Genomic DNA, 13,885 nt, shown 5'->3' on the forward strand with positions numbered 1-13,885 from the left:
GCTAGACTTAAAATGATGAATATAGATAATTGCTATAAATACTTTGCCCGTAATTTGTATTATCCCTTCACTATTAATTCAGAAAAAAGAAAATTCCCCAGGAAAGGGCAACGATGTGAGAACATCACTGAGAAAAGATAGGTGGAGCTAAAAGGAGTCATTCCTGAAATAGGAGATCCAGAGTGGACAAAGGACTAACACCCAAATTACAGAAAAGGAAATACACACACACATCTCATTGAGACCTGCTAGAAAATCATGGTGGATTAGGTATGGGCCATGTTGCCAAACGGAAATTGGATGGATTATTTTATACTGACCTTGGTAAAATGATTTGGACTCTGATACAACCCTCTTCTGCAAACTGGGGATATTAATATGATTTATTTCGTGCATCTGATGGTTAATTCCATACAAAGTATTTAGTTAAATTCCTGGCATACATTTGGTAGGAAGATTGTGACTAAACTCAGAGTGTGCTTTCATTTCTATACCAATTCTGTTTGTTATACGAGTTGTTCTGAACTCAAATGTGGGACATCTTGGAGATAGGGAAAAGCCTTAGAATGTTTGGAATGTTTGGAGGGACAACCAGGCTAATCAGATTTTTTATCCCTCACTTATCATACTAAACAGTAGGCAACAGAAACATCTACCCTAAGGGAAGGAGGGAATAATGAGGACCCTTTGGCCAGAAAGCAGAAAAGAACCCTGTGCAAGAGACACAGATTAATCAAAAGGTTCCATGCTCAAAGGTCCAGTCATAGATAGGCATACCATCTGGAAGTGTATATCACCACACATGCAGCACCAGACCTGGAGGCAGGGTATAGTAAGCTATATGTAGTACTCTTAAAACAACCTAATGGGAATCTCAGATTCAAAACAGGAATATAAAACCAAGAATCAGCAAAATGTTCAGAAAAGATAATCTCGTAAACCTAAGAGATCAAATTCAATAAACAGGTAATAATTTTTCTATAACGAAAGTTAATGTATAAAGCAGCAGATAAAAATATTAAAATAAATATATAAAAAAACAAGACTGATATGAGAAGGCCCTGCATCCATAAGGTAACATACTAGAGATTTTTCAAATGAAAAATTTTATTTTAGGAAAAAGAAAAAAGAAAAGCTCAATATTGAACTGAATAGGAGAATGAGATGAGAATGAAAAGAGACACTTAATGAGCAGGCAAATAAAATGGGACCATGTTCCCAGGGAAAGGGCAATGCAAAGGGAGATAAAATCATGAATGAAGAGTTAATAAGTATAGAAATCAAATTATAACTTCTCGAAGGAATGAGCAGAAGGCAGGGTAAGAAAGGTGAAAAGAGGAAAGTGTCACTCATTTTTAAAAACATACAGAGAAAAGTTAAAATGCTGACTAAAAAATACCAATAGTATAACTATGACATTTTTAAGGAAAAAATGTAAATAAAAGCATAAAATATTAGTGTAAATTAAATCCTCAACCCTATCCATGAACTCGAGACTCATAAAACCAGCTTCTCATTTAACAGCTCCATTTGCATGTCTGATAGATATCTCAAATACAGCTTGTTGAAAACAGAACTCCTGACTTTATCTCCATATAGACAAAATCTCTCCATCAGCCCTCTACATCTCAGTAAATGGAAACTCAATGGTCGGCGGCTAGAACAAGGATCTTAAATGATCTCTGACTCTTCTCTGTCCTTCAAGTGTATATCCATTCCAACAAAAAATCTAACTCGGACCTCATTCCAAAATATAGGCAATATCCTACCAATTCTCAACACCTCTATCACTTGTGCCTTTTTTCTAAGCTACCATTTTTGCTTACCTGGATATTTATTTTACACAAATCTCATATTAGCCATTCTAAATCTAAATCAGCCCAAAACCTTCTAAAGACTCTTCATTTCACTCTAAATTAAACTCAAGTCTTTTAGAGCTTGCTGGTTTCTACATGGTTTGGCCTTTAGCCACATTTCTGACCTCATCTCAATTATCTTCATCCTACCTGGCCTTTTTGTTGGTTTTTGACCATGCCAAGTGCCATTTACTTTTTTCACGGCTTCTGAATTTGGTTTTCGGTCTGCCCCAAATTTACTTTGCTCATCTCTTGGCTTCACTTGACAGGGATCATGAGTAAGTTCCAGACATCAATGGATGTCCTTCCCTTCTAAAATCCATAGCCTCGCCACTGTCATCTGTCTCAAATATGATGGAATTGATTTCATTATGCCCTCTCATCCTGTGCAAATAGGTAATCACAGGAAGCCTAAACCTTCATTTTATTAGGCATCTTATGCATTCCAATCTACAAATTGATTAAATCTTCCTTATTCTCATCACTTTAAAGCCTTCCCCAATTCCTGAACTCTTTCTATCATGCCTTTTGAAATGACCAATCATCTGCAAAATCCACTTTGTCTTCATATTTTCTCTGAACACCCTTACTCCTTTTGTTCCAATAAACCTGCACTCTGCCTGAGAGGTCAGTGCTTTTACATAGTCTTTATACATAGAAACTGTTCTCTATGCCACTGAAAAGATGTTGAACCGTTGGGTCTGGATATAAAAAGGTGTGTTTCCTGTTCTTCATTCCATCCTTAAAACTATTATCTTCTGCATTTCCCTAAAACTATCTGCATTTAAAATTCTTGTTAGGGCAGCCCAGGTGGCCCAGCGGTACAGCGCCTGCCTTCAGCCCAGGGCATGATCCGAGAGACCCAGGATTGAGTCCCACGTCAGGCTCCCTGCATGAAGCCTGCTTCTCCTTCTGCCTGTGTCTCTGCCTCTCTCTCTCTCTCTCTCTCTCTCTCTCTCTCTGTGTGTGTGTGTCTCTCATGAATAAATAAATTTTAAAAATCTTAAAAAATAAAATAAAATTCTTGTTATTACTTTATATTTCCAATTATGAAAATTATTGTTGCAGTTTCCCAATACCTACATTATTAATCCTTATTTTTGGATGACTTCAGTTCCCAATTCACTGTCATCCTGTTTACTGGTTACCTGTCTTTTTGGGATTTCAGTATGTGTATAGATGATCCTTCCAACACCTTCACTTCTGACACCTTGAGTCCTCTCCCTTGATGTTCCTATTCTTCACCCTACAAAAGCAACTCACCACAATCTTGTCCTTACAGATTTCTGCATATCTTTCATCTCAATTTCAGGCATTTCCTTCTCTGATCCTTGCCAACTAGCATTTGAGGTCACTTCTTTCAAGATCTAGGCTCCAGGGACATCTGGGTGGCTCAGCAGTTGAGCATCTGCCTTTGGCTCAGGGCATGATCCCAGGGTCCGGGATCAAATCCCACATCCGGATGCCTGAAAGGAGTCCGCTTCTTCCTCTGCCTATGTCTCTGCCTTTCTCTGTGTGTATCTCACGAATAAATAAATAAAATCTTAAAAAAAAAAAAAGGATCTAGGCTCCAAGAATCTCTCTACACCATAGGGGCTACAAATGTTACTGCATTTCCACTGCCTCTTACCTATTTGGTGTCCTCTTGTCTTTAGCCATCTTAAATACCATGGTCAATCAATATAATGTTTCTTTTACCAATTCCTTGTCTCTCCCCTCTTTTTTTTTTTTTTAATTTAAACTCACTTGGAAAAAGCACCACTTCTGAGTTAAACCCAATTGTCTACATTTATTTCTGCATTCTTGCAACTAATCAACTTTACTTATGTGATGGCACAAACCTTAGGAGCTTTTAGGCTGTCCAACAATCACACAACTCCAGGTCCTTCATCTCCCACTCTCCTAGATGGCTCCTTTACTGTCTTTGCTCTCCTCAAAAATTCTAGCTCTCCTTCCTCCCTTTTCCCTAATTTCAGGAGATGTCCTGATTTACCCTTTGCTGGTTTAATTTCAACATTAAAAAAATGTTCTACAGAATCCCACTACCACAAATACCCACTCTCAGGATCTGCACCTTATGTACTCTCTTTCCAACTGTTACTTGAATCAATTGTCAAAGTACTATACCAACTGAATCTGTTTATTTTCTAGATAGAATCTCCTCTGTCCATTTAAGTTTTATGCTCTAGCAATTTTTTATTCTTCCTTCCTTACTCTATATTTTGTGCAATTTTATTCTCAGGAATATAACACACACACACACAGTTCCTTTCTACATACTAAGAAACAAAACAAAATGAAATGGATAATACAAAGTAGCTTGATGCCATTTCTCTCAGGTCCCACACAAGTTATTTTCTCCCCTTTAAAAATATCATCTTTAAGTAGGCTCCACACTGGGAGTCAAACATAGGGCTTGAACTCACAACCCTGAGATCAAGACCTGAGCTGAAATCAAGAGTTGGATGCCTAACTGATTGAGCCACCCAAGTTCCCCGCAAAATATCTTATTTCTCTTAAATTCACTCAGATTTAGCTCTTCGAGTCACCAAAATATGGTTTCAAGGGCAGGGGGAGCCAATATTAGGGATATTTTTACAACATATCCTTCAAAAAATAATTTATGAACTGGAAAGGATACAAGTAGATTCAAAGTTTAAAGGAGTAATAGAGACAAGGAAGAAGTTTTAGCATTGGAATAATCTACCTCTCTCATCATACTTGTCCAGGCCTATTGTGAAGCACATTACTTGGCTTATGTCAAACATCACAAAAACAGAATAGTATTTGACTTTTTATACATTTATTTATTGTACATTGTTCTTTAGGGGCTTTGAAGAAAAAAATGTGGGTATATTATCAAAATCAGCTAAGAAGTCAGGTGAAATCCTCATTTAATTAAATCATGCCCAGGTAGACAGATTGATGAATATGTGTGAATTTATACAGAGATAAACAAAAAAATAGTTCTAAAGATTGATCAAAAAAGTTTCATATGAGGTCAAAAGATTAAAAATGTATGACAAATAGCATTTTAAGTATAAATATGTAACTTCATTCACAATGCACACAAATGCTCCTCTCCACTGCTCCACTGTTCAGTTGCTTTGTGTTTTCCAACAGCCCAGTCTCCCAAAGTCCAGCTATTTATTAACATAAAGCCATCAATCAGAAAGTTCTACTATCACTTGAGAATGAAAAACGTAGCTCCAAACCACATTTATTTACATATAAAATACATCTTGCTTTTCATGCTGTCACAGTCATGGGAGAGATTGTGATCTATTTAGTCGATCGTTTTAACTTAGTTCTATTGTTCAAAATTCTCAGAATGTAACACTAACTTTGTAATATGCAGTATGGTGAATAATATCATATTAAATATGTCAATGACAACAAAAAATTAAAAGTAAAAATAAATGAATTTATAACTTACACTTTTACTTATTATAGATAAAAAGAAAACTGTATTATTAAAATACTTTTGTCTTCCCAAATAGTTTGGGAGTTGGAAATAGTCCTGGTAAATATTCTCATTTGTAAAGCTCTAGTCTTTATTCACATCTCTGTATGTTTTTTGTTGTTTTAAATGGAAGTGGATTGGGAACACATTTTAAATTTAATTTTCCTCTTAAAATCACAGCAAAACTATAAATCCCAACAAAGTTAGAAAATATGTAAAAAAAAGTAACATTTTTACTAACATTGGTTATAGGATTATAGATACATTGACAAAGGCCAGGAAGACTGATGCAATTATCTATGGGAACTAATTAGACAACTGTCTGATAAATCTTTTAATTGAAAGGCACATTGAGTTCCCAGACATAAACACATAGACATGAGTTTTCAAAGTTTTTTTTTTTGAGTTTTCAAAGTTCTGATGAAAAATGCATAATTCTAAAAGATCTACGTTTTGAAAAATACACAAAAAAATTGGACAACCATCAAACTTGTACTGACAATACAACTTGGTACAATAAGAACTCAGTGATAACTGTTAAATGTTAAACAACTGGCCAGGTTGCAGTTTCCTATCATCTGAGAGATCCTGAAGGACAAACCACAAACACCAATACACAGATGAGAGTGTTCAGGTTTAATCTCTATGTCCAGATAGGCTCTCCATCTGGGTTCATTTGCAGAGGAAATTGATGAAAAGTAAAAACACTAGAAACCTCCTTTTTCTTCTTTTTTTTTTTTTTTTGGCTAAAAAATGTATTGTCAGGTTGTAAAAAGATTTTATTTATTTGAGATAGAGATTGAGAGAGAGAAAGAGCAAGAGCCAGGGAGCAGAGGGAGAGGGAGAAGCAGGCTCCCCACCGGGCAGGGAGCCTGACTCTCAGGGCTCCATCCCAGAACCAGGAGATCATGACCTCAGCCAAAGGCAGATGCTTAAACAACTGGGCCACCCAGGTGCTCCTAAAAATGTTTTGTTGCAGAGACTACATGTCTGCAGAAGACTGTGAGTGTTCTATCCCAAAACTGCATCAGGAAAACTTTAGCTGCAAATGCTCTGTAGATCTCATAAAGGGTACAGAAGACAACAGAAAAGGAAGGACCACTTAGCACAACAAATTTCAACTGTGAAGGACATAGGGATTTGTCCTAGAAAGCAGTACAGGGCTGATATATGGATTTACCAGGGGATTTACCTCTCTGCCTTTGCCTAAAGGCTTCATAATTCTGACCAAGCGAAATAGGATAATAGCTCTTGAGCAGTTGTTCAGTGTTTTATTTCTGTTTACCCTTTTTCAAATTGTATGTTGTATTGCGATTGCCTATGTTAACCAAACCACTGCATATTTGGCATGGGGAGGGGAGTGTGTACAGATAAGCTGCCTTTGTTTTTTAGTTTGTTTGTTTGTTTTTAAGTTCAGTTTATGTATGGTCAGACCACTTGGTACTATAATTGACCCTGAAAGAGAAGACCACACATTAGCTAGAAATCCTGGGATGGGTGACATAATGGAAAGAACTTTGTGAATTTTGCGTGTGAAAAGAAAGATATGCAAGTATTCTTATCTTTTCAAGAGCAAGAACTGTGGCAGAGACAGCGAGCTGCCCTCTAATAACCTCCTCTCGCAATGTAAGAGTATTTTGTTGAGCAATGGTCATCCAGCTAAAGCAAACTTTTCCAATCTCTCTTGCGGCTAAGTATGGCTCTATGCCTAAGTTCAGACCATTGCACTATAAACATAAGAGTTGTCAGGGTTCTTTCCCTAACAGAAAAAAATCCTCCCTCTACATCCTAGCCTTCCTCATCGCTTCACTCCTCATGCATAAATCACAATATCATAGAGGAAACTGGAGTAGACATATTGGACTATGAGAATGAAGCCATGTGTTGAGATAATGGAGCAATGAAACAGAAGACTGACAGTTATGGAGTTGCTTTACCTTATATTTATTGGAGAAACAAACTACCTTTTTTTTTAAAGTAACAATTATTTGGAGTCATTTCTGACTCAGCTAACTCCAGTATCCAAACTAACCTAAGAAAGTATTCTAGGAAAATTAAAACAAGATTCAAATGAAAGGAAGACAAAGGAGGCCCCATGAAGACTGTCTTTTTAGGGCAATTAATCTAATTACATGTATACACTTGAGAAGTAAGAAGATAAAGATGGCTCTTTGATCAAGATAATGTAGTTCCCAATCAAAAAAATAGGTTATAGAAATTGCAATATTTCATATGACTTTTCTATATCCACAAGATATTAACTCCAGGAAAATCACAATACTGTACCAGTAGTTATGGTATGATTACAAAGCAGTCTAACATATGATAATTGTTTTAAGCAGTTGATAAAGTGTAAGAAAGAGAATGAATTGAACCTGAGAGCTTGAACATGCTCCTTCACGTGGTTTAAAGAAAAAGATACATGTTTTCTTACTTGAGACCATCGCTAACCTTAATTATGTCGTTAATAATATGTACATAGCCATGATACTGACTTGTAAATCTCTCCAGTTTGAATGCTGAATGCATTTTAATGAACCCTAACAACAGATTTTTAAGATATAAGTTAATATTATTCTGCTTAAAAATTAGAGACTGTAGGTACAGAGTGTTCAGGTATTTTTTTTCAAGACCTAACTGCCTCCAGAAGCTGGACCCCCATGTTTATTGCCTGTAAGAACGGACAACAGGATGTGTAAACTCAAATTGGTATATTATGTTTTAATTGCATTCTTTAGAACGATGGTACTAATAATCAAATCAAACAAAACCAGATATTTTAAGGTCTTTCTTTAAAAACCTTTTAAAACCTTAAAATATCTGGTGATTTCTAGAGAACAGGCTATCATTTGGGGATTATGGAGGGAGCCTGTTAGAGCCTATATACTTTATTTTTGCACAATTTAATTTTTCTCTTTTACTGTGTAAATATATTATCTCTATTGAAACAAAGCAAGGGTGAAACTCTGTGAATACTTTTCCATGATGAAAGTTGTAAAAGTCTGTTGACACCATAATTTTTATAATTAGACCGTATTGTCAGTCATATTCATAATAACTCCTAAGCTTTCTGTTCTACCTTTCATATATAGGAAAAATACATAGATTAAATTATGATCTAATTTATAATGATGTACGTTAAATGATAGGCAAATCATAATTTTAAAGGCATTACAAATTAAGAGGTGTAATATACTAAAACTACTGCTCACATATTAATGGAAAAAAAGTACTTTTTTAAACAGAGAAAGGAACAAATTAATCAAAGACTGATTCCTGCTGTAAGTTGGTCTCTCAAAATAAAAAAAGAAAAGTCTTCCACTAAGCGCCCTGAAAAACGACTAAGGCCAAGGTTCATAACAATGGCCAAGCATTGGTCATGTCAGGCGGGAGGCCGTCCCCTCCCCTCCTAGGGATGTGCACGGATGTAGCTGCTGGACTCGCCCCCCAGGCCTGGTCATGTCAGGCGGGGGTGGCCCTGCTGCAGCCCCGGGCCCCGCCTCGGCAGGTGCTGGCAGGGCCCAGCCTCCCCGGGCGTGTCAGGGTGCCCCGGCCCCAACAGGGGGAGGCTAGCAGAGCCTCCGGGCTGCGGGCTCCAGGACAGAAGAGCGGCCCAGGCTCCCCCGGGTCCCTGCTCGGCTTCCTGGTGCTGCCCCGGGGGAGGCGGAGAAGCCCCCCCGACCCCCCCGCAGCCCGCCAGGCCCCGCCAGGCTCCTCCTGGGAGCACCCGCCGGCGCTCTCGGGCCTGCCCCGGGGCTGGCCTGTGGCTTCTCTGGGGACGCAGCCCTCAGCGGGCCGCCCTGCGCGGGGAGACCGAGGCGGCGGCCCGGGGCGCCGGGGGCCCGACAGCCCGCCCCGCCCCGCCCCGCCCAGGACCAGCCCAACGACCCAACGGCCGGCGTCCTGCGGGCGCGAGGGGCCCCTGGAGCAGACGGGGGCGGGGGGCGCGGAGCCTTACCTGCCGCGGGAGGGGATGCGCCGCGGGGAAGACCCTCGGGAGCCCGGCAGGCAACCGCGGCCTCTCGGGGAGCCCCGCCCGCTGAGCCGGGCCCTCCTGGGGGGTGCAGGGCCCGCCTGGGGCCTGACCCGGCTGCGCTCCGGCACCTGCGGGTCGGCGGCGAGGGCGCTGCCTGGAGCCCCCCCCCCCCAGCCCGTGGACCCCCGCGGGCACCTTCGCACCTGCGCACTGCGGCGGGGGGGGGGTGCGCGGGGCCACAGGAAGCGGCCGAGCCCCGAGGTCCCTGCACCTGCACCTGCGCCGCCTCCGCGTCTGAACCCTGGTTGGCAGCTGCCCTCGGGCCCCCGTGCGCCCCCCTCCCGGGTGCACCTGCTGCGGGGGGGGAGGGGAGCGGTGCGGAGGACCTGGGCGCCCCGCGCAGCCACACGCAGGGACAGTGACTGCGGAAGGGCAGGTGTGAGGAGCTGCAGGGGAGCACCTGCGGGGACGAGGGTGCACGTGGCCGGAGGGCTCCAGGAGCATCTGCGCCTTCCTCGGGCTCGCCGGGGCCCCCAGGACCAAACGGCTTCCATCACCCCCTTCCGTCCCTCGCAGGGCTTGAAGGGGTTGGAGAAAGATTTTTTTCCCATGCTGTTTGTGTGCATAAAGTCCTTTTTCCCTTTTTTTTTTTTTTTCTTCCAGAACCTTTCACAGTTCGGCTTTGGCGAGTTCCACACCCCACCCCAGCCCACCCCGTGTCCGAGCCCGCCCCGCCGCCCGCAGCCCCAGAGCCCTCCCGCCCCGTGCACCCTCCTCCCCTGCAGGTGCTCGGACACGGGGTCGGGGGACTCGCCAAAGCCGAACTCTGGAAGGTTCTGGAAGAGAAAAAAATAGGGCTTTATGAGACAAACAGCATGGGAAAAGATCTTTCTCCAACCCCTTCAAGCCCTGTGAGGGACGGAAGGGGGTGATGGAAGCCCTCAGGTCCTGGGGGGCCCGGGGCGCGGGGAAGCAGCAGATCTCACCCACTCTCCCGGAAGACCGCTGAGCGGACCCAAGAAGACCACGAAGTGACCAGAGTCTGGGACGAGCTCGTTTCCAGGAGGTAGAAGACCTGCCGTGGAAGTCCCTGGCCGTCCCCGTCCTCCCTGCCTGTCCCTTTATCGCGGCCACAACGGTTTATGTTCTTTGTTCCCTTTTATTATTTTTTAAAGATGTTCTTCATTTATTCATGGGAGACACAGAGAGAGAGAAAGAGAGGCAGAGACACAGCAGAGGGAGAAGCAGGCTCCATGCAGGGAGCCCGACGTGGTGGACTCGATCCCAGGTCTCTGGGGTCAGGCCCAGGGCTGAAGGCAGGTGCTAAACCGCTGAGCCACCCGGGGATCCCCTTTTGGTTGTCATTTAAAAAAAGTTTCCTCTAAGTTTAAGAAACAAAACAGAACACTGTGTGGCTTAAAACCCCCACGACAACTCTTTGGGGGGTCCCGAAAGAAGCAGGCACCTGGGCACCCATCACTCTTCTGTCCGTGAGATCCCCAGATACGGTCTACTCCAGTAGACCTGGTGTATCCAGTCGTTTACTCTGGAGTATGATGATATATTCACACACAGGAAAAAAAAATTCAAAGTAGGAAACATGATTTGTATACAAACATATTTGTGTACAAAAAGTGTACATCAGTCTATTTACAAAGCAGATTCCATCAAAGGGATAGATGGCTCAGCCCCCCCCCCTGTATAAAAGATATTAGCCCAAAGGACTACAGAACCCAGAATGTATCACTCTGAAACCAGAAAGGACCCAGACATTAAAAGAAACGGAAGCGAAAAATGATACAGTGATTCATGATTTGTAACCTAAATTAGTCACCGAGGTCAACACAATTTATAAACATTGCATACTGGTGATAAATATGGTAATGATATCAATGATGTATTAGATGGAATAATTGTTTGCTAAGGACATCTCAACTCGTAGACTTGTGGCCACTTTAACCTTCACATACTTTTCTGAGATTTGCCTTCCTATGTTTTGATTTGAATTTCATTCCTTTTGTTAGAAATAGAAGGGTAGCATATCTGCTTAATTCATCTAAATACAGTTCAGATAGCACTGGCCATCAGTAACGTGAATTTTTAAGGCGAAATAATTTATCATTCTTCCGTTCACTTTGTTTTTGTTCTGTATATATGACAATATGTCGATCATATATCATTACCCTTTCATGGAAATTTTAATAAAGTTCAGACAAATGAGCAGCTTCAAAAACATTTTAATCCCCCATTTATTCCCTTTAAGGCTGTGTCTAATTTTTGTAACTGGCACTTGACAGAGGCAATGAGTCTTCCTTCCAGCCTGCTGTTAAAATATTACTTTTGCATGAAATTCCCATTGGAATGATATGCCAAGAATATGTTTCTAAATTCTTTTTTCTGTGATGGAAAAATTACATAGTTTCAAAATATTTAGCTACTCGGAAGATGAGAAATTAATTTTTAAAGAATCCACATGATATCGAAAAACCAGAATACCATCAATGTCTTGGTGCAAGATGCTCACAGATTTCGTATCATTCTGGTTTTGCAGACTTCTCATGCAAAATCAGATATAAACTGTGAGGGGTGTGTGAGTGTTTTTTTTTTTTTTTTTTAATTTTCGCTTCTTAGACATGCTCTTGGGAAAACAGAAAATGTTCTAATACATGACTGATTGGCATAATCATGCCTTGGACGCTTGTGGCAAAGGCACTGCTATGACAGGGAATGAAGCTATAGCCAGATGGAAATTTAAGGATCTCCAAATTATAACAGAAGTAATTTTAATAAGATGTATTTTAAATAACAAGAGCTAGTTTGGGAGTAGAAAAGCGATAGGCATTTTTTTTTCTAAGGGGGCGAAGTAACCAGCTTTCCTGGGAAACAAAAAGACATTTGTTTATCCATTCCACCCCTGTTTGTTATGGGCAATTTATGTATGATCTGTAGATTTTAGAGATCCCATCACTCCTGACTAATATAACTAGGAGGACTGCAGGTATAAAAGGACGAAAGTAGAACAAGTACAAATAATGCTCTTCATTACCTAAATCATTACCTAAATCATTCATATCTGAGGCCCCTTATTACAAATGCAGAATCTTGGCCTGAACACAGATCTATAGAATGTGAATATTCTAGGTAGGAAATCCATAAAATATTCATTCTTTATGATTCTTGTGTATTTACCCGTGTACAGGGCTTGATGAAGAGTGTTGCCCCTCCCTATCTGAGGGGTGCATTTTAGTTTCATACAATAGTTACTGAGCGAATGATTTTACATAATATAATATTAATGTAATCTCTCCATGTGGCAGGAATGACTGCAAGATCAGTTCTATGTGAAGAAAAATAATGTTGCTGGTCAAAGGAAGAGTTAGAGCATATCAGAGTTTATTTGGTGCCAGCACTGCCCTTTTAACGTTACCTGTATTGACTAAACTCTCAAAACTACTAGAAAAGACTCCTCGTTTTTCAGATGAGAAACTGAGGCAGGGAGAGAATAAAAAAAAAACTTGCTCACAGTCATAAAAAAAGCAGGTGGCAGAGGCAGGTTTTAAACTGAGATGGTCTGTCTGCAGACTAATCCTGAGCACCGCACTATGTTATAAAAAAAGTATGGCACTTACCTTAAGGGTCTCGGACTGTGGTTTATGAGCTTTTTGTGTCACAAAGCCCCTGAGACTCTAACACAGGCTTGGACACCCTCCCCAGAGAAGTGCGGAGACGCAAAGGTACGCACAATTTTGCCTGCAATTTTAAGTGGCTCAGACCCTTTAGAGCCATCCAGAGATCAAGTTCATAGATCCTCAGCTTAGAAATGTGTGCCCTTGGGAGCAAAGTACCTGTTTTGGTACCGGCCTTATAACACATACAATCTGTCTTATTTCTTCCTTTCTAAATTTCAGATTTGGGGCTATATTTACCAACCATTCCAAACTGATACACCGACATATATCAGGGAAATTACAGATTTCCCAAAATACTCTCTCCACAGAGTGGAAGGAACCAATTTGAAGTAAACAGGAGACAAAGGGATTTGGTTTTTTCAAAGTTCAGAAAACCACAGGTAGACCTATTCCTCCTCCTCACCTCTCTCTAAATTCTGTTGTTCATTCTCTTCCATCTCCATCACTGTCCTCAATTGCATTGGCCCCTGTCTTCGCTCAGCTCTTCATTTTGTCCAGTCTGGAGACCTGCCCACTATCAGCTCTCTTTTTTATTGGCAACAAACCCTCCCACTCATGTTCCACTCTGGCTGCTGAGCTTTATAAATGATCAAAGCACACTCCCTGCTTGTTTTTGGAAAGTTCTCCCCGGCAGTGCAGGACAGTAAGGCCCTGTGGGTGGCCACCACAGCCAAGAGTGCCTGGGGCCAAATTCCAGGATTGCTTGTTTTGTAACCGTGTGACCTTGGACAGTTCCCTAACTCTCTGGCCATTGGTCTCCTCAGCTTTAAAATGGGTATAATTACAATACTTTCCACTTACAGATGTTGAGAGGATTAAATAAAGTAATATTTTTAAGTACTTAAAATAGTTTCTAGTGCCTAGAAAGCATGGAATCATGGTAGCTTCTTTACAGAATATG

The 13,885-nt window shown here is 41.2% G+C and overlaps 1 long non-coding RNA gene across 1 annotated transcript in view; it reads right to left on the reverse strand.

Annotated features, from left to right (window-relative positions):
• LOC119878358 overlaps window positions 1-9,404 on the reverse strand; it is a 67,144-nt gene extending 57,740 nt beyond the window's left edge. Inside the window, exon 1 of the long non-coding RNA XR_005386806.1 lies at window positions 9,278-9,404. This is a non-coding gene — a long non-coding RNA (uncharacterized LOC119878358). The remainder of the gene's footprint in view (window positions 1-9,277) is intronic.
• Between the last annotated feature and the right edge of the window lie 4,481 nt (window positions 9,405-13,885).

Source organism: Canis lupus, unplaced genomic scaffold (assembly GCF_011100685.1).
Source record: "Canis lupus familiaris isolate Mischka breed German Shepherd unplaced genomic scaffold, alternate assembly UU_Cfam_GSD_1.0 chrUn_S1541H1729, whole genome shotgun sequence".
Taxonomy (NCBI): Eukaryota; Metazoa; Chordata; class Mammalia; order Carnivora; family Canidae; genus Canis; species Canis lupus.